We start from the raw sequence: 27,468 nt of genomic DNA, 5'->3' as shown, positions 1-27,468 counted from the left end.
ATCGTCTATCCCAGCAGAGCACGGCTCTAGAAACAGCAAAGTCATGGGATTGAATCTCAGAAAACACACATTCTTGAATGCACAGAAAGTTGCTTTGGATAACAGTATCTGCCACATATATAAATAAAAATAATTGAATGTAAATATATCAGTATACAATAATGTACAAAATCAAATTTGGCTGCAGGTAAAAATTCTTATAAATTCTAAAAAATCTAATAAATTTATTCATGTGGCTCCATTGATGCTCAAGAAACACTTAAGCATTTTTTTTAAAAAAAATGTTTGATAACACTTTACTTAAAAGCCTTTATGTAACACATTATAAATCTATTCTTATATTACATTATAATGCATAATATCTTTTCATAAATAAGTGTAACCAAAGTTTAAAAGAATTGGAAAATTTGTAGATGCATTGGTACATCGGAAATTGGTTTCAATGCAGCTTTATAAAGACATAATATAATTATTATTAATGTATTATAACTGTGGTTATGATTATTCATGAGACCAAAAATGCATTATAAGGTGCATTAAGGCATAATTACTGCATTTTAAATTATTTTATAATACATTATGGCTTTAAGTATTGTTTTTGTTGTTGTTGTTGAATGTAAAAGTCTTCAAATACTTTGTTACTTTTGATTAAAGTAATACATTCTAGCTGAATAAAAGTATTAATTTATTTTAAATGTAGCCTAGTTTTTATCTAAATGCTCTGTTTAGGGGTGTAACAGCACTGAAACCAAATCTCTTTACCATGTGCACTAATGACTGTATTTCGTAAACTCCACCAATGTCCCATGTCTCCTCATGATTAAGGAAAGATAGCTCACCACTATGATCATTACTGTTACATCTGCCAGTGCTCCTTTACAGGGTCATTTATAAAGAAAACTAACAGGGATGATTACATTTGGACACTGACTATCAGGCTAATTTAAAGATGAGCGAGTCTGAAGAATCTCTTGCACATGTGTAAACGTTCTGTGTGGCGATGATTTTCGAGACTGATGAAAAGAGCTGTCCATGGACGACAACATTCAGAGTTACATCCACAAGAAAAGAATAGAGAGAGAATGAAATATAGGATTCACTCAAGCAAATATAGTCCTGCAGAAAATGTCTTGAGTGAGTATGCAATACATCACAGCTCAACACTGTAAATTATTTTTTACTGCTATCTATAGGGAAATAGCATTCAGTGGCAGAATGTAAACAATGCACAGCAGGGAGTGGAACAATTTGTAATGATAATGTTGAAGTTTGAGTTGCAATAATATTGGCTGATGAATTTGCTCAAGCTGCAGTTTTTAGTGCATTGTGCTATTATTAAAACAAATAAACAGCCATCTGACACATAATGTTTCTGCATATGGATGCTACTGTACCATGACAGTACAACACTGATTCAGTGCAGTGGCTGGTTCAGTTATAATAGTTATGAGATATGAAATTATTAAATAATAGTTCGCTGATTAATGTTCTTATGAATAAAAGCCTAAAATCAAAATGTTAATTAAGCCTATAATGTAATTGAGTCTCTGTACACTTTTTTTGGACTAAACCGCTCAGTTCTGGATTAGTTTTTTACGATCTCTTTATTAACTTTTTGAAGCATCAAAGTAGTTGCGTAGCTTGTCAATGGAGGGACAAAAACCTTTCAGATTTCATCAAAACGATCTTCATTTGTGTTCTGAGGATGAATAAAAGTCTTAAGGATTTGGAACGGATTCAGAAATGAGGGTGATCAATATAACTGACAGAATTTAAATTTTTTGGTGAACTAACCCTTTAATATCATCTGGACAAAGCTTTCACAGACCATAAACCAAATACATAGGCCTATTTAAAAAACAATCCATTTACAGTAACCCAAACCTTAAATCCTTTTAAATATTCACAAATGATCTGTGTTCTCAAATTGTAAAGAAAGAGCTTTTTCCTGCATGGAAAACTGCAGTTTTTATAGCGAGATAACTTTTTAACATTTATATGAGCTTCAAATGCATGCAGAAACTAACCACACATGTATGAAAGATGTGTTTCATTTCTATACAGGATATTTATTGAAGCAGAAAATTTGACCCTGTTAAACTTCATTTATAAAGAGAGCAGCAGTCACGCCTGTAGGAGTCAGTAAACCTCTTCCAGCCGCTGCGCCGCATTTCCGCTTCCACTGGACTCAGGAGTCCCCAAATCCCTGCAAAGAGCTGTGAGCACTCAGAAACACGAAAGGACTCGATATATGTTAGAGTCAGAAACACTTCAAATCCTTACATAAGTCACTCCGAAAGTTTGTAGCAGCGCTCAAGTGGAATGCAGAGTTAAAGTGGAACGAGTTTCATCAACTCCAAACTTTGTTTTGGTATTTTGAGTGTTTTGACAGACGCTTCCAGGATCAAACGCCGGACAGGTAAGAGCATGTTAATGTAATTTAAAAGTATAAATAGTCAAGATAAAGGGGATTTATTATGCAATGCTGCCGCTGAATCGAATACTCGATTGTGTGTTATCTTCTGAGGAAAAGTTCCCCTACTGATATCTTTCTGCCTTTGTGATTAATAACCGTTATTAAAGTGAAGAACATTGCATTGTGTCAGCATCTTTGTTGGAATTGTAAACAGGCTACACTAAAACTGTAAAAAAAAAATAATTTAACAGAAAAGGAGTAAAATGACACAATGAAACCTGTTTACTGGCTAACTTATGACAAAAAATGCTGGGTTGTTTTAATTCAATTTTGGGTTAAATATGGTCAAACCCAGCCATTGGGTTACATTTTTAAATTATATTTGTAACCCAATGCCTGGGTTTGTCCATATTTTACCCAAAATTGGGTTCAAACAACCCAGAATTTTTTAGAGTGTACTGTATTTAAAACAAATGAAGAGTTCAGATGCAAAAGCCTCTAAGTGCCATTTGAAATTTTCTTCTAGAATGTTAATTTTTATCAAGCTTGTATATTTAAGTTCAGTGATTTCACTTAAATGGCAATGATAATTACCTATTAATTGTTATTTAAGTGAAATTACTGAACTTAAATATACAAGTTTGATAAAAATCATCATTAAAGAAGAAAATTTCAAATGGCATTTAGAGGCTTTTGCATCTGAACTCTTCAAATATTTATTTTTTGATACTACAGCCTAACATTAAGTTGTATTAGAATCATTTGCTATTTTGCTACATTTATACATTTGACATATTAATGAAAGTTATGTGTTTCCAGAAAATAAATTTCACACAATATGTAGCATCATAACTTGAGGAGTAAAGAGATTTGTAAGAGTTTGAGATCTGACATGAGTGAGGTATGTTGGTGTGCAGACGCAGAGGTATTTCGGGAATCAAAGCTTGAATTCAGAGCTCTTTGAGAGACAACAGCTGAGAAGAGTTCAATATGCTCCAAATTGGCCAATGGAGACGACATAATACTTCATAGTCTCATGTTTTCAGCTGTCTCATTCACGGTCAAACCGAGACTTACAAAGCTCTTGTGGATACACAGAATGACCAAGCCAGATTGAATGATTCATTATAATGTTAAAGGAAATGTTTCTCGTTTGGAATAGTTTTCTTTAAACCTTTATGGCCCTGCGCACTTAATTTGGAGAAATGCTGAGGTTATCTGATGCCCTTTTCAAAGATGTTCACCCGCAGCAGGGCATATTTGTCCTTGTGTAAACAGCCTCCCCTTCTGGCTTTGTGTCTCTGTGGTCTCAGACATGGCCGTTGTGTTTACAGGCTAGAAGATCAGCATGTATCCCTTTGACCCTGACCCCCACATTCCAGTTCTGCATCCTGCCCGGAGCAGGCGGTCCTCAGGACCACTGCTCTCCGAGGCCTAATGGTGGGGGAAAACGTGGCAATATCCTCTGCTCGCATGGAGGGCACGTGGCACGAGTTGTTTGTGGCAGATGAGTCCCCTCCCCATCAACTTCATCATCCTCTCTCTTTTCAAGAGCCTGTGATTAAACTCACCACACCAAATTCTCTCTCTAATCAAACGCTTCAACCGGATATTATTGTTTTTCAGCTCTTTATTGGAGTTCCTGTTGGAAGATTAAAACTTTGATATTACAAGCTGCGCTCTGTGCGTTCAGAAATGAAAACTTACTTAGTTTGTGATTAACTTTTTGGAGTAGATGGATGATACACCATTGTTGTTTTTTTTATTTTATTTTTAGTAGTGTTGTTTACATCATCTCTAGCTCTATCGCTTCATGCTTAATTGCACTGTTTTTCCAGCCTGGTGTGTCACGAATGATCTCATTATCTCTAGACGACTAAGCATCCACACTCTCACACCCACATAGAGTCCACAGTTGTTTTTGTTCTCCCTTTGACCTCATTGGCTCATTCGGCCAGTGCCAGGCTGTTCTGTGCTGGGAGGGATCACTGGCCACGGATGGGAACAAGATCTGCTCTGTGCCTCTGTGGGCATGGGATAGTATCGGCCTGATGGTTCAAGCTATGACTTAGCAGAAACAGAAGAAAGATCAGCTTGGCACTTCACACACAGCTGTGTGACATAATCACACTTAATGACATCTTGAGCAGTTAGCCTGCATGTCATCATGCTCATTCAGTTAGGCTTTGTGACATCACCACTATAGATGTCATAGTGTTAGAAGATGTGGAGTGGAAAATGAACACTCTTAAAAATAAAGGTTCTTTTATTTATTTATTAATTTATTTATTTAGGATATTTCTAAAAAAACCCCACAAACATTGGATAAAATTGGCCATTTTTTTGTTAAGTGACGTTGAACTGTTTTTGTATTGCTGCTGTTAAAAGGAAACAGAAGTACGCTACCATTTCCAAAGTTAGGCATCAGTAAGTTAAGTTCAGCTTTGCGATAACTATACAGCAAGTACATTCTTGTCTATATTTTGATGCTGTGACTCAACCACATGCTGTTGTTTACAGTCTTTCTATTTTGGAGAGCAGACTGTGTTGGCTAGAAGAAAAAAGAGCTGTCTTTCTGTTTAAAGATTACACTTTGCGGCTCAACATGAATTCCTGAAGATGGGATGTTGATGGGGTTGGAGTTTTTATTATGAATGTGTGTTTGCTAGGGTAGATAACCTTGTGGTTAAAGGCATGTTGTTTACTGACTCCAGCAACATTGTTTTAAGTACAGTATGTTATTTGGTCTGTGTGCCTCTGCCCCTCTAGCAGAAGTTGCCCACATGTTAAGCGTTCCCTGTAGAGAAGGCCTTCCAGGCAGTTTTTCATAGGAAATTGAAAGCAATTGTCCTTGGTTTAGGTTTACCTCAGTTTTGATTTATTTCAACAGTATTTATTTCAACATGTGTGCTTGACACTTAACTATGGTTTTAGGGTGTTTAGATTGGTTGTGCCATTGCAGGATGTTCTGAGTGCTTTAACATGTTTCTAAGTTGCTAGGGTTCTGCGTAGTTTCTAGGTGGTCGTTTAATTACCCCAAGTCTTATAGTAGGAATTATAAAGTTTGCCTTTCAAACCTCAGTTTATAATTCTGCTTATTTAATCCAGCTAACATGACTAATGTTGTATTTTTCGTTGTTGACTTGGATTTGTTCTCTCTGTCTGTTTCTGATTCTGACTTTACTTAAATGAACTAAATCAGTTAAAATAACGACATAGTACCACCATTCAAAAGGTTTGGGTCAATATGATTTTTTTATTTTTTTTGAATACTTATTTTAAAGGTACAATATGTAGAATTTGTCGTAAAATATCCAAAAACCACTAGGCCAATGTTTTATATTTTGTTTAGTTGATTACTTACAATATCCCCAATGTTTCCAAATATTTGTAAATCATGAGAAAATTGCTATTTTAACCAAGGAAACGGGACGTGTGAGCAGGGGTGTGGAGTCGCCAGTCAATGGTGTCATATACCCATTTCCGCTCGCACTGCCATAGTAACCATGGAAACAGACATGGACAACTGGGTTATGCTGAGCAGGATTTTTACGCTGTAGTTGTTTTGTTCAAACATTTTGGACCATGACAAGCAGACTTTGAGACAAAAAGAGAACTAGAACAAAGATCAACATCTTTCAAGATGCCGAGAGCTCCATGTCCATGACTAACTTCGACTTGACAGAGACGCAAGTGTTGCATGTACTTTATTTGACAGGTGAGCAAATGTACAGAAAACTAATCAATGTTATTTAGTTCAACATGATGAAATGTTTGAATATTATCTATGTTATTCTAATCTTGATCTAGGTTACTGCTAGTCTCATATAGCCAACTAACAACATTCAACACACTCAAATGCTGTTTAGTGTGAGTGTGTAACTGTTAGAACAAGTGAAACAGCACTGCGTTACCTCAAGTTGAATTTGTCTAATAAACTGACCTGTGTGAGAGTATTAATTTAGCACTTGTGTGTAGTTCGGTAGAATTCAATATCCTTATTCTTTTATATGCAGGACTTGCGTTGTGTGTTACGTTGGTATGCGTCTCTCATTCATTTGCAATCGCGCCCTGCTTCACCCCACAGTCATGTTACAATCATCACTGTATTCACTCATCCAGTAAAGATCTATCAGCTTGATGACAAGATCCATAATTCCGCTTAATGCTTTGCTTCATCAATATACGCCTTTGTTATTGTTAGACGTTAGTGACCCCTGGTGGCGAAAAATCCTACATATTGTATGCTACTTTAATAGAAAAAGTATTTTATGCTCACAGAGGCTGCATTTACTTAATCAAAAGATTTTCAAGGAAAGATTTCTGAACTAAACTCTACAACTGAAAAATTGAAAAGAAAGGCATATTTCTCCTTTTCTAGCAGCCAGATAATGTCAACTGACATTTCCAAATTCTGTGCTTCATAAAAGCTATTACAATTATATTCCATCATCAGGCTCCTGCTACTTCTGACACCTAGAGAACATTGACTTGCATTGCTGTAATCCAAAGCATATGGATTCTGATCAGCCTGAAGTGTGACTTTTACAGTCTTTTATTTGGCTTTTGTTCTACTGCACCATCAATGCAACAGAAAGTTCTGATGGGTCATGTTTTATTGAGTTGGAAATTAGATCATCGTTAGGGGAAATGACCAGTGAAAACCAAGAGGGGAGATTATTCAGCCAAGGGTTCCAGTGCTGCCTTCCATCCCTCTGTTTCTACTCTCGATATGGAGGCCAAAGCAGTGTGACAGTTTTTTCAGAGCGTGTGTGAGGGCACATATGATGGTGTCACAGACGATATGAGAGTTTGACTAACTGAAGCCAGATGCCTTAGTCTTCAGCCTTGGATGTGTCACTCAGCAAATTGAGGGAAACCACACGCACCATTGCAGCAGACGGTTTATTGCTAGGTTTTGAAGGAAGGGTTATATGAGTCATTCATTTAGGGGGATTTCTTGTATCAATTGGTTCTCCAAAAATAAAACACACTTTACAGTTGTGGATGTTTGTTTCATTTCCACTTTGCACCATTGTTCATTTACCGTTTTATTTTGCAAGTTGGAAGTTTTCAGTGATTTATTTTTTCCTTTTATCACTACCTTCGGGTTCTGATCAACCTGTTGGGTTTATATTGCGATAACATAAAAATAACTATCAGCTTATCGGTATCATGGCACATTCCTTCATGAGTTGTAAACTATTTCGCTTTCAGATTAGATTGCTAATTTGAGATTGGTTTGCGGAAACTTATTTTCAAATAGAACTGGACTGCGTGTGAGCACAGTGGGATGGAGAGTGGGGCCCTGGAGAGCCATCCTCACTACCTGAATGAAACCCAGCTAACTGCACACAAAGGGACCTTATTGGCAAGGCACAACCATCCCTTGCATCCCTCTCTGCCAGCACTTGGTTCAAAAGCACTTTTGTGAGCCCTACATAGTTTAGGCCTTTTTGGAATTACTACCTCACTGGCGATTAAAGACATTGGTAACTATTACTTGGCCTGGTCTTCTTAACTGTTCTATTATTACTGGGAATTTGATTCTTTATTCTTAACAGGGAGGCATAGAGTAGTTTGGGAATGTACAGTGTGTGCTGTTGATGTCAGGTTCAAACCTGTTGCTGACAGTCTCGACACACGAGTAACTGATAGTATTCGCTTATATAAAGCTGCCTATCTGATAGTCGTCTTGTGAATGCATAACAAATGTATTTGCCTGTTTTACCTCAGCGTTACCTCTTTAAACATGTTAGACCAGTTTTTGGATTCTTTCCTGGTGTTCCAGAAGGCCTGTGAGATCTTAAGAGTGCGACTGAAGGCGATTCCTTTGGCAGCTATGTGGCCACGTCTGATATAAACCATATTTGGCGAAGCTTTAATGCAGTCATTAGCGTATCAGAAGGGAGCAGAAAGCTTTTTGATTGCCTCATGTCCCTGCAGAGACGGTAGTCTCGGGCGATTTATTTCTCAATCAAACTAATTCATTCCTGAGGTTTCTCCTGTTTTACATTACTGGACATACGGTAACAGCAGATTGAATGCTCGCCAATACTCGCCCTGCTAATTTCCCAAGAGAAGTTGCGGGTCATTTTGACTTTTTTTTAATGTCATTCTGCATTACATAAATAAATCTGAAAAAGGCTTGAAATAATTTTTCCATATTTAGTCATCCTTAGGTAAGTATGCGGACAGTGTTTCCCAATCCCTTCCTGAAGGACCCCCAACACTGCACGTCTTCTTTGTCTCGCTAATCAAACACACCTTATTCAACTCATCAGCTCATTATCACATGGGGCTATATGTGATAATGATCTGATGAGTTGAATCGGGTGTGTTTGATTAGAGAGACAAAGAAAACGTGCAGTGTCTGGGGGCCCTCCAGGAGCATGATTGGGAAACACATTGGATGAACCAGCGGATAAAACAGCGGATGTTGACGTATGGTCAAAAGCGTCAGTTGAATGACGTCTTGGGATGAGACTGTGTTATTTTGGAAGTATGACCAACATTAGAATTTTCTCTGGAAAATGTCATCTGAACTAGTAAGAAACATCCACTTTTGTTCTGGTTCTGACATTGCAGTAAATCGCGCTGATTAAACCTAACAAACGCTTATAAGTTATCATATCGCACAAAACCATGCAAATTATACTTCTCAAATTGTTAATGCTAGCAATGTCAGGATTGGTTGAATACATGTAATGTTCTTCCGAAATGTATCCTTGTTTTCGAATGGGTCCGGTTGCTGTCTTGTTTTTTCTGAAAAAAAATTCAGAATGAAGTCTTTTGCATTTTGCAGTGGGTGAATCTCCAGTTGTCACTGGTATTGTCGTTTCAACCTTTGTGGAACTGCCATCAAATTGACAAGTTTAATTATATCAAGTGCTGTGAGAAAAGGCTATAAATCTCCAACATCCTCACATAGCCGACTAGCCGAGACTCATTCTTTATGTGTACAGATGTGACACAATAATGCGAATACATGCTCGAATCTCCCGCGGAAATCCACCAGTACCACTGCACCGGAGTTAAAAGCATTATAACTAGCTTACCGTTTTGAATCGAGCTAAGACAAGCTGATAGTTTTGAACACTGGCTGGTAATATATTATTTTCTCAAAAATGTGTTCAGACAATTGTTAACCCCAAAAAATCTACGGACAGCTTTAAATGTTCATCATGTTCAATGTTTCTCCAGAAAATTTGGACTAAACCTCTCTATTCATATGGATTAGTTGGTTTTATTGTGGATACATGGGTACATATCCTAAAACATTGTATTTCCACAGGGTCATGTCCAAAAAACATGGCAATACCGTGATACTGTACATTAATTTCTGTATGTGATTTGCATCCAATTACTGTGATTTCATTTGGTTAGACTATTAGAAATGGCTTGTCAGTGATAGTTTTTGAAAGGCATTAATTATCTAGTATGCAAGGACTCTAAATTTAGACTTTATAATTGTCCGTGTAATGTGACCCATAATTCTAGCCTGGTTTTAATGTCAATCATTAGCCCTTGTTTCAGTAATCCATTTACATTTTTAAATGTCTAATATAACTGGATGTCAATAAAGCCAATAGACAGATTCTATTGTGCACAGTGTGTAAAGAATATATTGTGCACAATTCAATCAAAATAGCTTGACTACAATCAACTAAATTCTTGATGCTTTAGACAATACTGCCAGGATAACAAATGAAATGGGCAAACATATTAAATAATGTGTTTGACTATTGTTGAGAGCCACTCCCATGATTTCTTTTGTTTGTGTCTGTGGTTGTCTCTCAGGTTTTGTTTAGTCCTGTGTTTTGTAATGCTCTTCATAATTACTATGTTTCTTTTGGCTGTTTCTGGAGAGATTGTACACTGCCACACCTTTAAATAGAACACTGAGACATACTATGCAATTTCGCTTCTGACAATCATCATGGATCTGATGAAGGGCAGGACGTTTCAGGGGGGACGCACCTCGACCCACAGTATATAAAAGAGACAGATTTTCTTAGTGTCATTGAATACAACTCACTACATAAATCTATACTTTTAAACAATGAAAAATGTGTTTGATGTGTTTGTCCATGCTAAAATTACAATTCTATGGTGTATTGGCTAGTTGTTATGAGGTTGCTGGGTGTTCTGGGTTGTACCTTACCCCACAGACTAAAAAGAGCCCGTCCCTTATGATGTTCTGATCTATTTTTGAGAGACCTTGTAAGAATAAATGCAGAAGACAACGTTTTAAATGAGTAGCTAAAGTGTACTTAAGTAGCTAATGCAAGTACTTTTGTGAAACCTAAAAATAATTCATTAGTTTTGCAATTTCGTTTTGTGATTCGGGTGGCACACAAATTTGGCTACATTAGATGACACACTTTAGCTGTAAGAAACACCACTTTAGTTGGCATAGTTCCATAAATTTCTATCCCTGGTAGCCCTTCTAGCTAGCCATATTGATGCATTTTATACACTTATTATAATAACTGCTTTTGTTTTAACTTTCGTTTGAAGTGCTTGGAGACTTTTAAAGCATAAAATACACAATTTTAATGTAGTTGTAGTGTGTCCTCTGCTACTTGTTGGTCAAACATATTTCATGTGGTTAAGGTTTAATGAAGCCCGCTGTTGACCTACTGTTTTTCAAAATAAAATCATTTAGCTCACACAGTTAACAATGGGGCACAATGCAAAATGTGCACATTGGACTGATGACAACATTAATAAAAACAAGTCTTGGATACCATTTGCTTTATTATTTGATGTGTTGTTGATGTATTTAATCGAGAAACTCTAGTGTTGAAGAACAGTCTGGCTTTCAATCTCTCCTACATGAAACATTTGTGAACTTGAACTGAAGCCCTGTTTTTACAGCAGAGATGTAACCAGCTCCATATGCAATTCCATAAATCTCATCGCCTCTTTTCGAAGCCTTTTAAAACTTATTCAGAAGCTCTCATGCTTAGCCAAGTGTCCCCCTATATTTCTACATGGATTTATTAGCTGCGGTGGGGTGTGCAATCAGTTTGCCAGTGTAAGAGGAAAACAGCTGGGCTTGTGTGAAATTTGCAGTAGATCTTTTTTAACCCTTATGGGACTCCTGATTTGGGAGTCACACTTCTCGTCACGGTCAAAAGATTTCACGGACATCTGAAAATGAACCCTCCCCTCAAGTAAAATCAATGTAATTTATTTTTGTTCTAATAACATTTTTTTCAATAATATCGTAGTTTGAGTGAATTTGATATTACTTAATATTTATGCAATAATTATGGTCCATTTTTGCCATTGCAAATGTTTATGGTCAATAATTATGGTCCATTTAGATTTTTAGATTAGTATTGAGACTAGGTCTTTAAAATCCAAATTTTCAAGGTGGATTAGTGCCATGCCATCTGTTGAGAGAAAATAAAATAAAACAGTATTGAGACTAGTGTATATAAGTGTACACTTAAGTGTACAAGTGTATAATTGAATTATTGAATGGATTCGACATATTCTCAAAACTTTGCTCTATGTTACAGACACAGTGGTTCATAGGTGTGTGTGCGCGTCTATGTGTGAGTGGTTGTGTCTGTGCACTTTTATTTACGACCACTTAGCCTGCTCGAATCATGTCCTAATTATTTTTTTTTTTCACATAGCAAATGCCATACAAGTCACTAAGTTTCATACTTTTTTACTATAAATTAAAACAGAAACATTTGATTAAACTAAATTAAAAAAGACCGAAGATGTTTAAAAGAGGAAATAAAAGGAAAAATGTAAATGTAGTAATTAAAAATGTCAATGTAAATGATAAATACATATTTAGAATCACATTTTTTTTTTGTTTTATTTTTTATTTATGGTGGTACTGGTTTTGATTTTGTCATAAAATGCAATGCCAAGTTTTTAAGTCTGGATATTTTGTGTGCAAATTAAAAGTCTACATGGACTGTGTAGAAATCCTTCATATTTTTACATAAGTCTCCTTTTGCACACTTTTTTTTTCATTTTAGGACATTTTAATTTTAGAGGGGATCTACGTATATGCCCCTTTTCAAAGTCTTTATTTGTTTTTGGGTACCAGAACCGTTTCCCGTTTCTCCGTCCGTTTCCCAATATGCGCTCTTAAACGATTTTGTGTTCTCGTACTACAGTATCATCATCAGAACCGTCAAAGTTCAGTTCCATCACTCAAATTCCTGGGTCCATTGTTCAAAATCATCGAGTTCTAACATTATTTCATCATTTTGAAGTTTAATATTTAATTTAATCATTAGCAAGCAACACTAATTATGATCTGACTCTATATATAATCCTTTTATTTCATCTATGCTTTTTGTATCAATTCTAGAATCAGCCTTAAAATGAGCTAAAGCCTCAGGCCAAGTGCTTTTGAGAGTTTTTCTGCGCCTCAGGTTTCAGTCATCTGGCCAGACCACCATCCACTATATTACTGACCTCCCGTGAATGATATCCTCATGACCAACTTCAGTCTGTTCCATCCCTCATTTCTTAGCGTGGTGAATAGCCTGTCTGTCTGATTGATGTGGCATATCCTTGGCGGATCGCACTCAGATAAAATGACATGACATAGCTGTATTTCACCGTTCGGAGTTTGATATTGGTGTCAAAAACCATTTTTGATGTGAGTGTATTTCAGCAGGGTTGGTGATTAATCTCTTTTTATAAATTATTCTGTCTTTTCTGTATCATGCTTGGAGTGTTTCTGCTCCAAGCTGTTTAAAGCTGTTTTTATACTATTGTATAATGCATTTATTTATTTTTTATGTACTTTTTTATTTGATTATTCTTATTTGATTATTTTATTTAAAGTATTTTAATCTAATTTCATGTTTTGTATTTTTTTTATTCTTATTTTAAATAAAACTCAGAAAAAAATTAACAGGTGAATAGTACATATGCAATGGTCAAATCGATTTATGTAGTTTGATCAATCACTTTATTGTAGTGGACACTTTTGACCAAACTAATTTTAATACCAGGAGTAAATATTCCACATACATTTTCTCTGAATACTGACTCTTTGAAAGTTTGTTGAGGCATTTGGAAGTTGTGTTCATCTAGCATTTGATACATGACATGAGTGGGTGAGTAATCTGTCTCAAATAATCCATTGAGACATTTATACAAAAACCTGCCACTCATCCCATGATGCTTTTCTGTCCTTGCTGGCTTTGGCAGGATGTGTTGTGATGCATTGGCTGTGTTTGGATAAGACTTTAAATGAGGGGGAACTGAATGTGCTCGACACCCATTGTCCGGCATTCAGCAGAACACCAATGAACAGGGGGTGTCAAGGAGAGGGCATGCAACCGTGCTGGTGTGTTTACTGAATGCAAGCCAAGTGTAAACTCAATGACGTTTGGACTTCAGAAGGAAGAACAGCAATGTGGAGAGTAGACGGAAATTTTTACCCCACTCGGAAATATTTACCCCAAAATTGCTGGACAGATTTACTGAACACACTGGTGTTTGACATCAGAATCATTGATTTTAACACAATGGTGTTTTGGATAAAGGTGCTTCCTACATTGTTCTAGTAATTGGTTTTGGTCACAGTTAACAAGCATATAGTCACCTACACAAGAAGTCTATTAGACTATTTACATCACTTGCCCTCAGGGCTTGACATTAACACCCACCTGCCAACTCTTTTATTGGATTTCATTTGTAATGCAGTCACTCCTAGTAGCTACTTTGAATCCTAGTAGCTACTCCAACTTGGTTAGTGAGAAAGCGCTTTATCTAAGCGAAATCTTTCACATGGAATTGTAGAAAGCTATAGCAGATAAAGTGTTGGTTCTGCCTGGAGGGGTGTGTGAGCAGTTATAGGCATCACTGCACACGTTTGTCTGGTGTAGCGGCAAGAACTCACTGCGGCGATGGTCACTCAGGCCATGCTCACCGCAGGGGTCCTTTAAACCGGGGTCGTCGCTCTTTTGAAAAAGGGTCATGTGGCGGTGCTGGTCCCTTACGTTTGGTTCAGCGACTTGGCCGGGTGTGAATATAGGTCCCATAGTAATTTGTTGTACCGAGTTGACCAACTGAATGGGATCGTTGAGTTATGCATATAACTTCTGTTCCCAGAAGGAAGGAAATGAGATGCAACACTTCTGGACCCTACGTAGTCGGGATCCCGGTGAAGAGCTGGACTATGACTGCATTTATATGCTGTGGACAGGTAGCCCAGCCCACATTGTAATGCGTCATTTGCCTTTCAGGTGTGAATAAAGGTGTCTTCAGCAGATGGTGCTAGAGCGCTATATCCCATAATGTGCAACGCGTTCTCATCCTTTAACGTCATATAGAACGCTATATGACAAAACGGTGCTATACTACGCACATGGCACCCGTTATCGTTAATATAACACGTGCTGTGAGGGCTAAGTTTAGGTGTGGGGTAGGGTGTGCGTGTCATATTCACGCTAAAGGATTTATAACGTCTTGGGTTCGCGTGTCATATTAACGATAAAGGGTGCCATGTGCGTAGTATAGCGCCGTTTTTGCATATAGCGTTCTATATGACGTTAAAGGATGAGAACGGGCTGTAATGTGTTGTACAGAACATGAAATCCACGGGGAGTTGTCGGATCCAGATCCAACTCCTGCCACCTTACACATACCTAAACCTACCCAGCTCCACCCCCTGATCCCTAAACCCACCCCTAAACCTACCCAACTCCACCCCTCAGATCTGGATCTGACTCCGCCCCCTGGATCTTGTGTACTGCAATTAGGTGCTACTGCCTTGTTTCCCTCCTTCTGGGAACAGTAGTTATATGCATAACTCAACGATTCCAGGATACCAACAATTCATTTAGTTGACTCAGAGTCGACTCTTACTTTTGAGAGTAATAACTATAAATTGTGCACTTTCAGATTTAAAACTTTGCAGGATGTTTTCATTCATTCACATACAGTATGTTACACACTATGAAAGGCAATTTTTAAAAATGGATAATAGGGGCACTTTAAAGGCATGGCATAATACAATTTTAGTTTTTAAATGTTTTTTTTTTTCTTTTTTTAGCATTTTAACAATTTTAGCTGGACCACATGGAAAAATATAATGATTTAAGTTAACAGTGTGTTGTGACCTCTTGAAGTTACTTTAAAGGTCTTTTTAGTTTTAGGAGGTAATACCAGAGCTGGCCTGCCTTAAAAAAAGAGATTTCCATTGTAGGCTGTAAATGTATGTAAACATCAGTTTGTGTGTGTCCATGTCTACAGACACACTTGAGCATGCTTGTGTGTGACACAGCGTTGCCCAAACAGGATCAAAACAAACAAGGTTAAGCAGAAAAAATGACTGTCGCTTGCCCGTTGCTGTTTTTAAAACTACTGCACACAGTGCAGACCTCTATTCCAAGCCACAACAACTACAAAAAACAACCAAAAGTCATTAATGATATGGGGCTCACTGGAAAATTCCATTATAAAATGTAGAAATGGTCCTGTTAAAAATGCCACATATGACGCTGTACTTTTTTTCTGAGAAAAAAATAAATAAGAAAGAGAAGGATACAAGGCAATGTTTTGTGATTGAGCCGTAAATGTAGTATTTAAACATGAGCTGTGGCTAGGGACAGGCTGTGGGCATGATCATGTAAACCGGGATTCAAGAAAAGAGGTGGAAAAGGAAATAAAAATGGTCCACCACAGAGTCAGTGAGCAGCTGCTGAGTGGAGACTCGTGCTTGTCCAGTCATTCAGTATGATCGCATGGAATGCAGCATGGCTCTGCTTTTGGTCCTGTTTAGCAACACAAAAGACGGGCGCCTACATGATATTGATCACATACCTTGTAGTTTATAGTTGTGAAAAGTGGACATTGCATATCCAAATTAGATCTTGACTAAATTACTTTTCTAACTCTGTACATGTTTAGCTTTTTTGGCATTGCAAATCTGTATGGTGGCATAATGTCTAAAAGAATAGTTAATTTAGAAACTGTGCACCTTCACTATACAGTGATGTGAATAAGTTTGGACGCCCATGCTAAAGTTGCCTAAAAAGGGGAATAAAAAAAATATCATCTTTTGGATGTTGATCTTAATGCCTTAATTAGAAAAGTGAGGAAAACTCCAACCTTTAAGGACACACATTTTCTTTGTGAATGAATAATGTATCATAAATAAATAAATGTTTTTCCTTAAAATACAGGGTGCATACTGTAAGTCAGGACACCCCTATGTTAAATTCCCATAGAGTCAGGCAGATTTTTATTTTTAAAAGCCAGTTATTTCATGGATCCAGGATAATATGCATCCTGATAAAGTTTCCTTGGCCTTTGGAATTAAAATAGACCCACATCATCACACACCTTCCACCACACCTAGAGATTGGCATGGGGTACTTTCCATAAGATCATCTTTCAATGCAAATCAAACCAGATAGGCTAACTGAAGTAAAACCATGCCAATCTCAAGGCATGGTGAATGGTTATGATGATGTGGGTCTATTTTAATTCCAAAGGCCAAAGGAACTTTATCAGGATGCATATTATCCTGGATCCATGAAATAACTGGCTTTTAAAAATAAAAATCTGCCTGACTCTATGGGAATTTAACATAGGGGTGTCCTGACTTATGCATCCTGTATTTTAAGAAAAAAACATGTATTTATTTATGATACATTATTCATTCACAAAGAAAAATTGTGTCCTTAAAGGTTGGAGTTTCCCTCATTTTTCTAATTAAGGCATTAAGATCAATATCCAAAAGATGATTTTTTTTTATTCCTCTTTTTATTCCTCTTTAGGCAACTTTAGCATGGGTGTCCAAACTTATTCACATCACTGTACTTTCTGCATTTTGATACATATTTTTTTTTTAATTATAATTATATGGTTTATTGATATGTCCCCTTATCCAATCCTCTCCACATTACTTTGTATAGAGTGTGACTCAGGAAGGTTTCAAGACAATAAAACGCATGTGGATTTTTTCATGCATAGAGTTTTCAGGGCATTAAATTATAATATTGATGGGATAATGTCCTAAAATAGAAGCTGTTATTTGATTTTAACAGCACAGCCCATGGTCTAAAACACGATTTATGCTTTAAATGCTCACATTTTTTATGGTTCAATGAATTAGTTGCTGCCAACAAAAACCTTCACATTTGAACAGTTAGAGTTTTCCCCTCATTCTTTCAAAAGAACAACCAGAGGACTAAAAATAAGTTACATTTTTCCAGCTTTTTTGATTTCCTGTCCAGTCCAGCCTCCATCAGTTTCCCTGTCAAACCTGATGAGAGCATGCTGTGTTCTTTTAAAGCAATGGTATGGAATGACCTTGACTCAGACCCCCCCCCCCTCCCCTGCCCTTCACCCTCCCCCCTTTTTAAAATTATGTTTGCACAGTACCTAATTAGTAAGAGGCTGGTTCAATTGAACATTTAATTTGTAAACCAATTAAGAACATAGATTAGTATTGAAAAATAACATTCAGTCATCAGCGGTTTCTCAAAGTAATTAGGTCAAAATCAATAGTTTTCATATGCTTCATTTTCTAGACATACCCAATTATAAATTACTATAATCGTCTGTGGGTTTTGTGAATGGGATAGTGTGCTGAATTATACTATGGCGTGAGCTACCTGGGAAGGGTTTCTTCCACGCAGTTAGTCTATGGGGGCTTGTTTCCATTGTGAAAGGAAATGGGTTTCTGTTTTTCTCTATTTCTGCATTTGTTGTCTTCCGCAAGGAAAGTTGTACCTATAGAACGTCAAACCTCAAAATGTCAGGAAAGCACTAGAGGCTAAATTAGAGAATAGTTTATAAATTTCAATAATGCATTGAGGTTCAAGCTCAAAGTGAATGTTTATGAGGTGTAATTTTAATTTGACAAGGGCCCTTGTCAATGTATATCACTCAACAAGTGTCATTGAAGCATGCACAAGTAGGGAATGTTTCAAGACTATACATGGATATTTAAAGTCATGTTCACCGAAAAATGAAAACGATGTGATCATTTAGTAATTTGTCTGATTTTATTTTTGTGTTTAATGGGATACAAAATTTGTTTCTCAACCTTCAAAGCGCCAGTACCTACTTGGAAAAAATTGACCAACTACGTTCTGCAAAGCATCTAATTTGTGTTCCATGTAAGAAACAGTATTTCGGGTTATAAACAACAACTGTGTAAAACAGTATTGTTAAGGTGAGTTGAACTTAGGGTATCTCTCTCTCTCTCTCAAACACACACACACACACACACTGTTAAGACAGAATGCTGACAAAATGGCTGCTAAAATAAAGTCCCACATTTGTGCTATGTTCATCTGCTGAGAATATAACTTTTGAAACCAGCCATTTCAGCATACCAAATTGGTATGCTGAAATGGCTGGTTTCACAAGATCCAGATTGCCCACTCTGATGGTGGTCCCTGAAGCAGGTAACTGAAGTGTTCACTGCCTGGAGCTGAGCCGCATGGCAACATCTGGTTCTCTGAACAGCCTACTGAATGGGCATTGCTAGGAGACAGACCTACACCAGGGTTTAGCAGGTGTTTGTACTAGGAGAGATAATGAAAACAGTTTCTGTATAAGTTCAAGAAGATAACACTTCTAAAACTACAAGTTGATGGCATCCTTTTTGCAGTGATGTGTGCTTTTTTTATTCAGATGCTTTGAATTAACGGTCAGCTTTTATTTGAATAGATTTGCTAAATAAAATAATGAAAGGCAAGAAACAAACACCGTGAGAGGAAAGTGTTTTGAGCACCTTAAGTGCAGCTCAAGTGGTTTCTATTAAGCAAAATTTCCATTTCTGCTTTATCCACTTATGGCCTTGCTGCTCAAACAGATTGGTTCCTTAAGTTAAAAGAGTCATATTATGAAGAATCAACACTTGCATGATATTTTCTGATAAAAAGAGCTTCATGAATGCTTAACCACATTTATACATGTGAATGACACCTGTTTAGTGATCATAAATAAACAGTGTTGTGGGTAACGCTTTAGTTACGTAATCAGATTGATTTTTCAAGTAACGAGTAATGCATTGCTTTTAAATTCACAACAAATATCTGAATTACCTTTTCAAATAAGTAATGCAAGTTACTTTGTTTTCTCATTTATTGACTGACAGCTCTTCTGTCGCCATATTGTGAGGCGTTGTGCGTGCTGTGCAAACATGATGGTTTTTGTAGTTTTGGACTAATGTGAACATGCATTTACTCATCTCACTTGTACAAAAACAGTTTCAGTATTCCTCAAAATGAATAAAAATGGAAATGCAAACAGAATATTACTCAAACCTGAAATAATTCATTGGTAAACAATACAAATATACATTATATATTTGATTTCACTTTATTAACCAATGTTTTTACTGCTGACATTCGATGATCCAATTCAACCATGCTAATGAGGGAAAATGACTTTAGATAAACATCACACTTGTTTAATATTTTTTGTTTCTGCAATACAGAATGGCAACACAGCTGAAAGTTTAGTTTACTGTACAGACATGAATTTGCATTTCAGACTGGCTTATTTATTTCACTTTTGGTATAAAAAGGGCCTTTACATTAGAAAAAAACAAACAACTTTTATTTAAAGCTACACGGTGTGATTTTTACCCCCATCTAGCGGTGAAAAGGTATATGACCATCCTGTGAATATTAGTTTCCGTTCCTCTCAATTCCAATTTCGTTTTAACTCCTACGGTGGCCAATGTGGTCCAAGATTAACATGGCTTCCAGTTCGACGTCGTCCATGAGTGTTAACTCAAGCGTAAACGCGAAAGGCGAAGCTTGAATTAACGGGTATGTCCCTCTTTGGCTTAATGTACTTTCAAGATGGAGGGGCAACATGGCGACTGACATTAGAACCACTTACCCGTATGTATTTTCAATGGCATATTATACACTCACGAGAATACTTTATTACTTGAACGAAGTAAATATACATTAATGAGCACTTATACTGTATTTTTGAAAGAACTTAGTGTTTTTAGCTAAGAATAAATTAAAAGAGTTACACAGTGTAGCTTTAATTAAAAAAAACAAAAAACAAGTCCAACCCAGGTGAGAAAAACTAAACATAAAAGTAATGTAACACTGCTTCCCACAAAAAGTAACCAAGTAATGCAAGTAATTACTTTTTAGGGAGTAATGCAATATTGTAACGCATTACTTTTAACGTATTACATAAACGTGGTCCAACTAGTCATGGTGAGGCAGATAAGGACTGAATGTGTTGTTCCCAATGTTAGAATGTGTTTGAAGTTTATTTCAACATGGTTTTTAAATGACAATTTTATGTGTGTTAGTATCACTGAAGAATGACGTGGCCTTCTTGTCTGACTGTCTTGGGCATACATTATTTTTGGCTATCAAAATAAAAACATCTGAACTGAAGTTTTGACTGTAGTGAGAAAATGGAGTGGAGGAAATGTATGTTGTTGTTTTTTTGTTTTAAATGGCAAAATATCTGAGACATTTGTACTCAACCTTTTAGCCACTTTGTCTGCGACGTGTAATGAAAACGAGTGAAGCACTTCCCGTTGTGGGGGATGATGATGATGATGCTATCAGAATTAAGTTTGCCAATTCTGTGCGTCCCAGAATTCTCAGAATTAAACTTTTTTAAAAGAAACATAGACTGCCCCTGAGGCATATTCATGTTAAAAAAAAAATCACATTTGGCTGCATGTGTTTTAAAAAATTACCTCTACAAAACTATTTAGATTAGTGTCTAAATTCCTTTTTGTTTTGTTTTTTTCTTCTGCTTTTACAGTAAGTCAAACTATTTTAACTTTATACGTTTGTGAAAATGTAGCTTTATATCACAGGAATAAAATGTCTTCGGTTCGAAACGATATGTTTAAATATATGAAATGGTTCTTTTAAATTACTTCACATTATACAGTTTATGCGTGTGTACATTTATGTGTGTGTATTTCCAATAGTATGGCCCCCTGTGTTGTTTCATTTGATTATAAACTCATCTCTCCATTTCTCTACCTCTTTTAAATTCATTTATTAGATTCATAGAGGTTCTGCTTAGATTGAGGAACAAGTAACCAACTGCAAACTAGGTCAGTGATAGTCTAGTCTAGAGCCTGTTATTACTAAATAGCATGACATGCTGTAAACTTTTGGATAATTTATGGTCAGACAGCACTTTTGTAAGAAAGTTGGTCATTTTGGACACGAATTATGATGCTTTTACCTGCTGACCAAGGGCTAAAATCGCTGTATTTTGTGATGGAAGATATGCTGAGTTGTCAGACCATGTTTGACTGCATCTATTGGATCGTCTGTTTAGTTTAAAGATTACTTGCCATGTAGCAGTTACTTTTCATCCAAAGCAATGTATTATCCTGATTGCAGGGACCTGATTTTTTTTTTTTTTTTTAGGTGAACACTTGGACTGCATGAATGGTTTGCTGGTAGTACGTCCCAAATTTTCTGCCCACCTTGGCATTTAGATTTTCTGGTTGCTATTTTTAATACTGTCATTGCAATATGATTGTGCCGTTGTGAAAAAGTTTTTGAAAAGTCATTGAAAGTCATGAAATGCGGCATTTGTTTGACAAATAGCTTTTTTGTAACAATGTGAATGTTTTTTACTATCACTTTTGATCAGTTTAATGAATTTTTGAACGGAAGTGTATATACTAATAATAATGTAATTATTAAAAATACCTTATACAACTGTTAATCATATCCAGAGATGATGTGCACAATCATACAATTTTCAACCAGATATTCTCAATAGTTTATTAAGAAATTATTACTTTAATTTGGAATACTTATGTAAACATTTTCGTAACTTCTGCACTTTGACCTTTAGTAGATAGATCCTTCTAGTACCACTTATGAGTTTTATTGCCTTTTCTACTTGTTTCGATATTTTAAACCGATATCAGGACTTGCTGTTTCATTTGGAATATCCCATTAGGAAACAGAAACAAGATAGACTTTGGCATTCAGAGAGTAAAAACATGACTAATAATAAACTTACATCCTCTCACAAAGTATTTATCTTTGGGCAAAGCCAAAATATGTGTTTGTTTTTTATATAAATTCTCCAGCGCAGATCCCACCGCACCAATCTATAAAACGTTTTCTCTGGGGTAATAACTTTTCCAGTAGAAATTACACTTAAATAAATCATAAAACCAAAGTCTGTTTGTTATAGGGATGAAATAGTCAGCAAACCTCAATCTGTACAAACTCAAGGAAGTCTCTAATCTTTAGCAGAGTTACAAAACTGAATCCAAGCTGTATCCATATCGGCGTGATGACGTCTTTTTAGCCTTTGGGGACATTTAATATTCAAAACCAATTGAACTGTCTGCATTGACACCATTATATGAGAGCTGGACGATGACATCACGGTTTTCTCCAAAGCGGCGATATATATAAATGAACTTAATAAATAACTTTTTTACAATTAAAAAGAACCATTACTGAATTTACTTAAGTAGAGTATGACGCTATTTTCTTCTAGAAACAATCTTTTTGTTTTCTATGTCTGGAGCTGTAGGGCCCATTTCTCCTAATCTCAGTTATAACTTGGGAGAGCATACAGGATGGTGTGCCTTTATCAAGATGAGTCAGAGAGGTTCGATCATGAGGTATAATAGCATGTGTATTGTAGTTAGGGCTCTTTTATTGATCAGCAACAAACCTTTGCTCTAATCATTTAGCATCTTGCGTGTTCCCTACATGTTGCTTAATTTGTAAGTTATGTGAGCTGTGTCTCGGATCCCTTTACATTCTTCACCTCATGTTCTATCTCCAGCGAGGGAGTATGTTTATTGACATGAAACCCCCCAGAGCATGTGTCAGATGACTAGGCTTGATTTAGCCAGGGTGTGGAAGTAAAACTGGCCAATTCCCTGGTGGTTCCTATGATTCAATCACTGGCCTCTCAGTGACCCTCTGCATGGATTTATTCTTAAGAGCAGGAACGCTACTCATGATGACTCGGGATGAATAGAGCCTTTAGTTTGACCTTAAAGGGATACTCCACTTTTTTTTCATTTTTCAACTCCCCCAGAGTTAAACAGTTGAGTTTTACCGTTTTTGAATCCATTCAGCTGATTTTCTGATATTTAGAAGAATATCAGTAACCAGACAGTTTCTGGTCTCATTGACTTCCAGAGTATGTCCGGTTACTGATATTCTAAATATCATAAAATCGGCTGAATACATTCGAAAACGGTAAAACACAACTGTTTAACTCTGGGGGAGTTGTAAAATGAGCCTATTTCCAAAAAAACAAAAAAACAAAACAAAAAGTGGAGTATCCCTTTAATCATATTTGTCCGTTGGTGTGTTATTTGGCTGTGGGTGTCAGGGATGAGTGAGATTCTTAGGACTTAATTCACAAGGGATGACTCAAAGCTATCTGTGTTCTGAGTCTAAGAAAACAAAAAGGTTCAACTTTGGTTTGATTTAAGCTCAATAAAGTTCCTTTATAAGATGCATGTTGGCTTGTACTCATTTAAGATATACCAGATTTTCCAGAGTAGACTCTGTGTTTGTAGTTTCTTTGTAAGGAGTGCCATCTAGTGATAAAAAGGTGGCAGTATTTCTCCACAATCTTAAATACAGTCCCACAAAGAAGCATTTAGCTTTATGTGGGTATTTCAGTTGTGGAACCAAAGAAAAAGTATTATCATTATTTTATCCACATGTGTACATATGAATAATTTTATGTTTTATATATTTATAAGTAGCAAACTTCTGTAACTCATCATCTGTTCTTAGATCATGATGTATGTTAAAGAAAAGTGTTCTATTACTTTTATACTTATATTTTTTGCCTGATGAAGCAGAAAATGGCCATACTAATAATAATCCCATAGACATTATGATAAACATAATAATCTCATATACTTTCATTGAAGGAGGCATAAGCCATATCTAGGAGCCGGAATATCATACATTTAGTCTTGTGACGGTATGCAGCCACCAAGAAAATCTTAACTACTGCATGGTAATGCTGTGGTAAAGAAAGTAAATGAAAAAAATTGTCCATTCTGCTCTAAAATCCAAAAACATTTATAGAAAGTGGTCTTTGGAAAAAGATTCCAAGGCACTTTTCACTTGTCTTATTTTTTTTTATTTTATTATTAAAGTTCTTTCACTGTTGTCTGTCTCTATGGCTTTATCGTGAGGTAAGAACCCAGCACGTTATTATAGGCAACTGGAAATGCTTTAATTTGCGTTAAATCAAGTCTTTAGGTATGTGAGATGTTTATAGTAAAGACATCATATAGCAGAACCTCTGAAGCTTGTGCAAAAATCAATGCTGTTCAAATTGAACTCTGTCGGCAGCTCCATAACGCTGGAAGAAGCAGTCACGGTAATTGGAGGCTTTAGAGACAGCAGCACATTTGATATTGTGCACAGGCGTGGAACTCCCAAGGGCCATTTATTCATATCGTATCATATAGGCACAGGATGGACATCCCTGACTCAAAATCAATGGGATTGTTCGATTACACTGAAGACAAATTATCGTTCTTATTAGTTGCTTTGAGTGATCCTGATTTCAGACACTAGAGGGCAGCATAAGGTTTGGTTTTGATAGATGTGCTCCTCCATAATCTATACTAGTAGCAAGCACATACCACGGCAAGACGCTAATAAATAGGCTAGGACATTATACCTCCCATCTAACATCTGTTTAACAAGCTGTTTCCACTTTGCCACTGTCCTTCTTCATTATACTTAAAGCAGGGTGAGACAGAGGAAGCAGTCGAATTAGACTAAATCAGTGCTGTGAAAAGGCAGATTCAGTCATTAAACAGCCAAAAAAAAAAAAAAATAGGACGAGACCCTTCCCTGGACTTGTGCTCTCAGTATCTGGTCCCCATGTTATAGATTGAATGTGTGTGGATATTTGAATTAAATCCGTGTGTGTGGGATTAATTTTAGTAGACAATTTATTTGGCAAAACTATCTAGGCAAAAACTATTTATTACTAATAATTTGCATGTTACCTATATTAAAACTTTGAGGGGTCCTATTATGCTTGGTACTTTCAACTTAAGTTAGCATGTAATGTTGCTTTTCGTGCAAAGTCTGCTCCAAAGGGTGATATTTTATTTAACAATCCACTTTTCAAGAACTATCGTTTGGACTACAATGCTTTTTTTTTTTATCACCCAGTTTCCAAAACTTTTTTGTTTGATCTTCCTATGGCTGACAAACTTAGAGTGGTTGCATTTATTTTAAACGCTCCTGAACGTTATAATACCGACGTTAATTTATTTGTGTGCTGCACATTTTACAGAGAACAGCTTCCAGAACCTAAGATGAGTACAAAGCAGACTGTGTTTCTCTTTAAAGCTACACTGTGTAACTCTTTTAGTTTATTCTCAGCTAAAAACACTTGGTTCTTTCAAACATATATGTGCTCATTAATGTATATTTACTTCGTTCAAGTATTAAAGTATTCTCGTGAGTGTATAATATGCCATTGAAAATACATATGGGTAAGAGGTTCTAATGTCGGTCGCCATGTTGCCCCTCCATCTTGAAAGTACATTAGCCAAAGAGGGACATACCCATTAATTCAAGCTTTGCCTTTCGCTTTTACGTTTGAGTTAACACTCATGGACGAGGTCGAACTGGAAGCCATGTTAATCTTGGACTACATTGGCCACCGTAGGAGTTAAAACGAAATCGGAATTGAGAGGAACAGAAACTAACATTCACTGGATGGTCATATACATTTTCACTGCTAGATGGGGGTAAAAATAACACAGTGTAGCTTTAAGAACACGCAGGCGGAGCGGAGGGGCAAAAAACAATATCTCCCGTTTAGCTCTCCTTCTCTTAACACTACAAAGACCTATCAAAATAAACCACATAACAGGATAAAGTCCAGTCCTGGGTGAACTACAACAGCCCGCAAGTTTTTATTTATTTATTTTTATCCAGCGTTATCATGTGGTGGGATACGGAGCACAAGAGAACAACAGAGTTTGAAGCTGCTTGCTTAAAAGATCTTGTTCGCCCCTCAGTCGTCCAGTTTTAAAACGTTTTTCACAGGATGAATTTTGAGTTTTTAAGCTGTGGAATGATACATAATCTATGATGATTACTAAAATATGTGATATAAAAGGCAATAAAAATTGACATTACTGGTAGTTATAAAATGGCAGAATAAAGCAAATCAAGTGACTAGAAAATCATAAACTTAGTATTGTGCCAGTAAGCAACCAACCAAGAAAACCGTAGCAGCTGCATGTGGCAACCACTCACAACACGCTAGCATTGTGGTGGTGAGTTTTGCATCGGACAGTGTAAGCAGGCGAATTAAACAAAGGCAGATTCATTCATTAAATGGCTTAAAAATAGGGTGAGACCTTTCCCTGGTCTTTGCAACTGGCCTCAGCATTGGTCCCCATGTGATAGTAAGACTGAATACGTGCAAATGTGGCTTGTGAGCGTAGCTCCCATAGTCAGCAATGTATGCGCATCTGAGTAAGAGTAACAGAATCCCAAAGTGATGCACCGGGATGCTTCAACGAAGTAAATATAGCCACAGCAGGCAGGGCGAGAGGCCCTCATTGCCCCTGACTATCCTTCCCTAAGAGTGAGAGAGGAAATCACCACTCTTACTGTATTAATCGTCTATCTCGACAAACTTTGAGGCAGGATGTATCGTGTTACGGAGCATCCGTGTGATTTCGAGCCTGATTTCCCATATCATTAATAAATGCATTGGATCAGTATGGTCATCTCTGCTTTTTAGGGAGGTCCACACATCACCTTTGCAAATCAGGATGGGGCTCTGCCGTTGTGCTTTCTTTTTGACTTTGCATTGGTTAATTAATTCCTGCTGCTCTTAAATTGGTCTGGAATCAAGGCCACCCAGAGTCTCCAGGCTGAATTACCTCAACCAGGAGGTCAATGCTCGTGACTGACTGCTTACAGGCTGGCAGGATTGATTGGTGAGCTGCAGGTCATAGCTATGTTGATGATGCCACTATAAGTCTATTATTATCAACGTTGGCCAGATCACCATTCCTTTTATGGGCTCATTAAATGTGTTGAGTCGTTATG

The 27,468-nt window shown here is 36.7% G+C and overlaps 1 protein-coding gene across 2 annotated transcripts in view; it reads left to right on the top strand.

The window, feature by feature from the left end:
* The first annotated feature begins 2,148 nt into the window (after window positions 1-2,148).
* The window catches only part of tspan9a (tetraspanin 9a), a 221,687-nt gene continuing 196,367 nt past the window's right edge, over window positions 2,149-27,468 (top strand). For both annotated transcript variants that reach the window (XM_089116345.1, XM_039650475.2), the window contains exon 1: window positions 2,149-2,419. The gene's annotated coding sequence lies outside the window, so the exon portion shown is untranslated. The remainder of the gene's footprint in view (window positions 2,420-27,468) is intronic.

Source organism: Pimephales promelas, chromosome 10 (genome assembly GCF_988280905.1).
Source record: "Pimephales promelas chromosome 10, fPimPro1.hap1.1, whole genome shotgun sequence".
Classification (NCBI taxonomy): Eukaryota; Metazoa; Chordata; class Actinopteri; order Cypriniformes; family Leuciscidae; genus Pimephales; species Pimephales promelas.
This window is presented reverse-complemented; position numbering and strand designations above follow the sequence as displayed.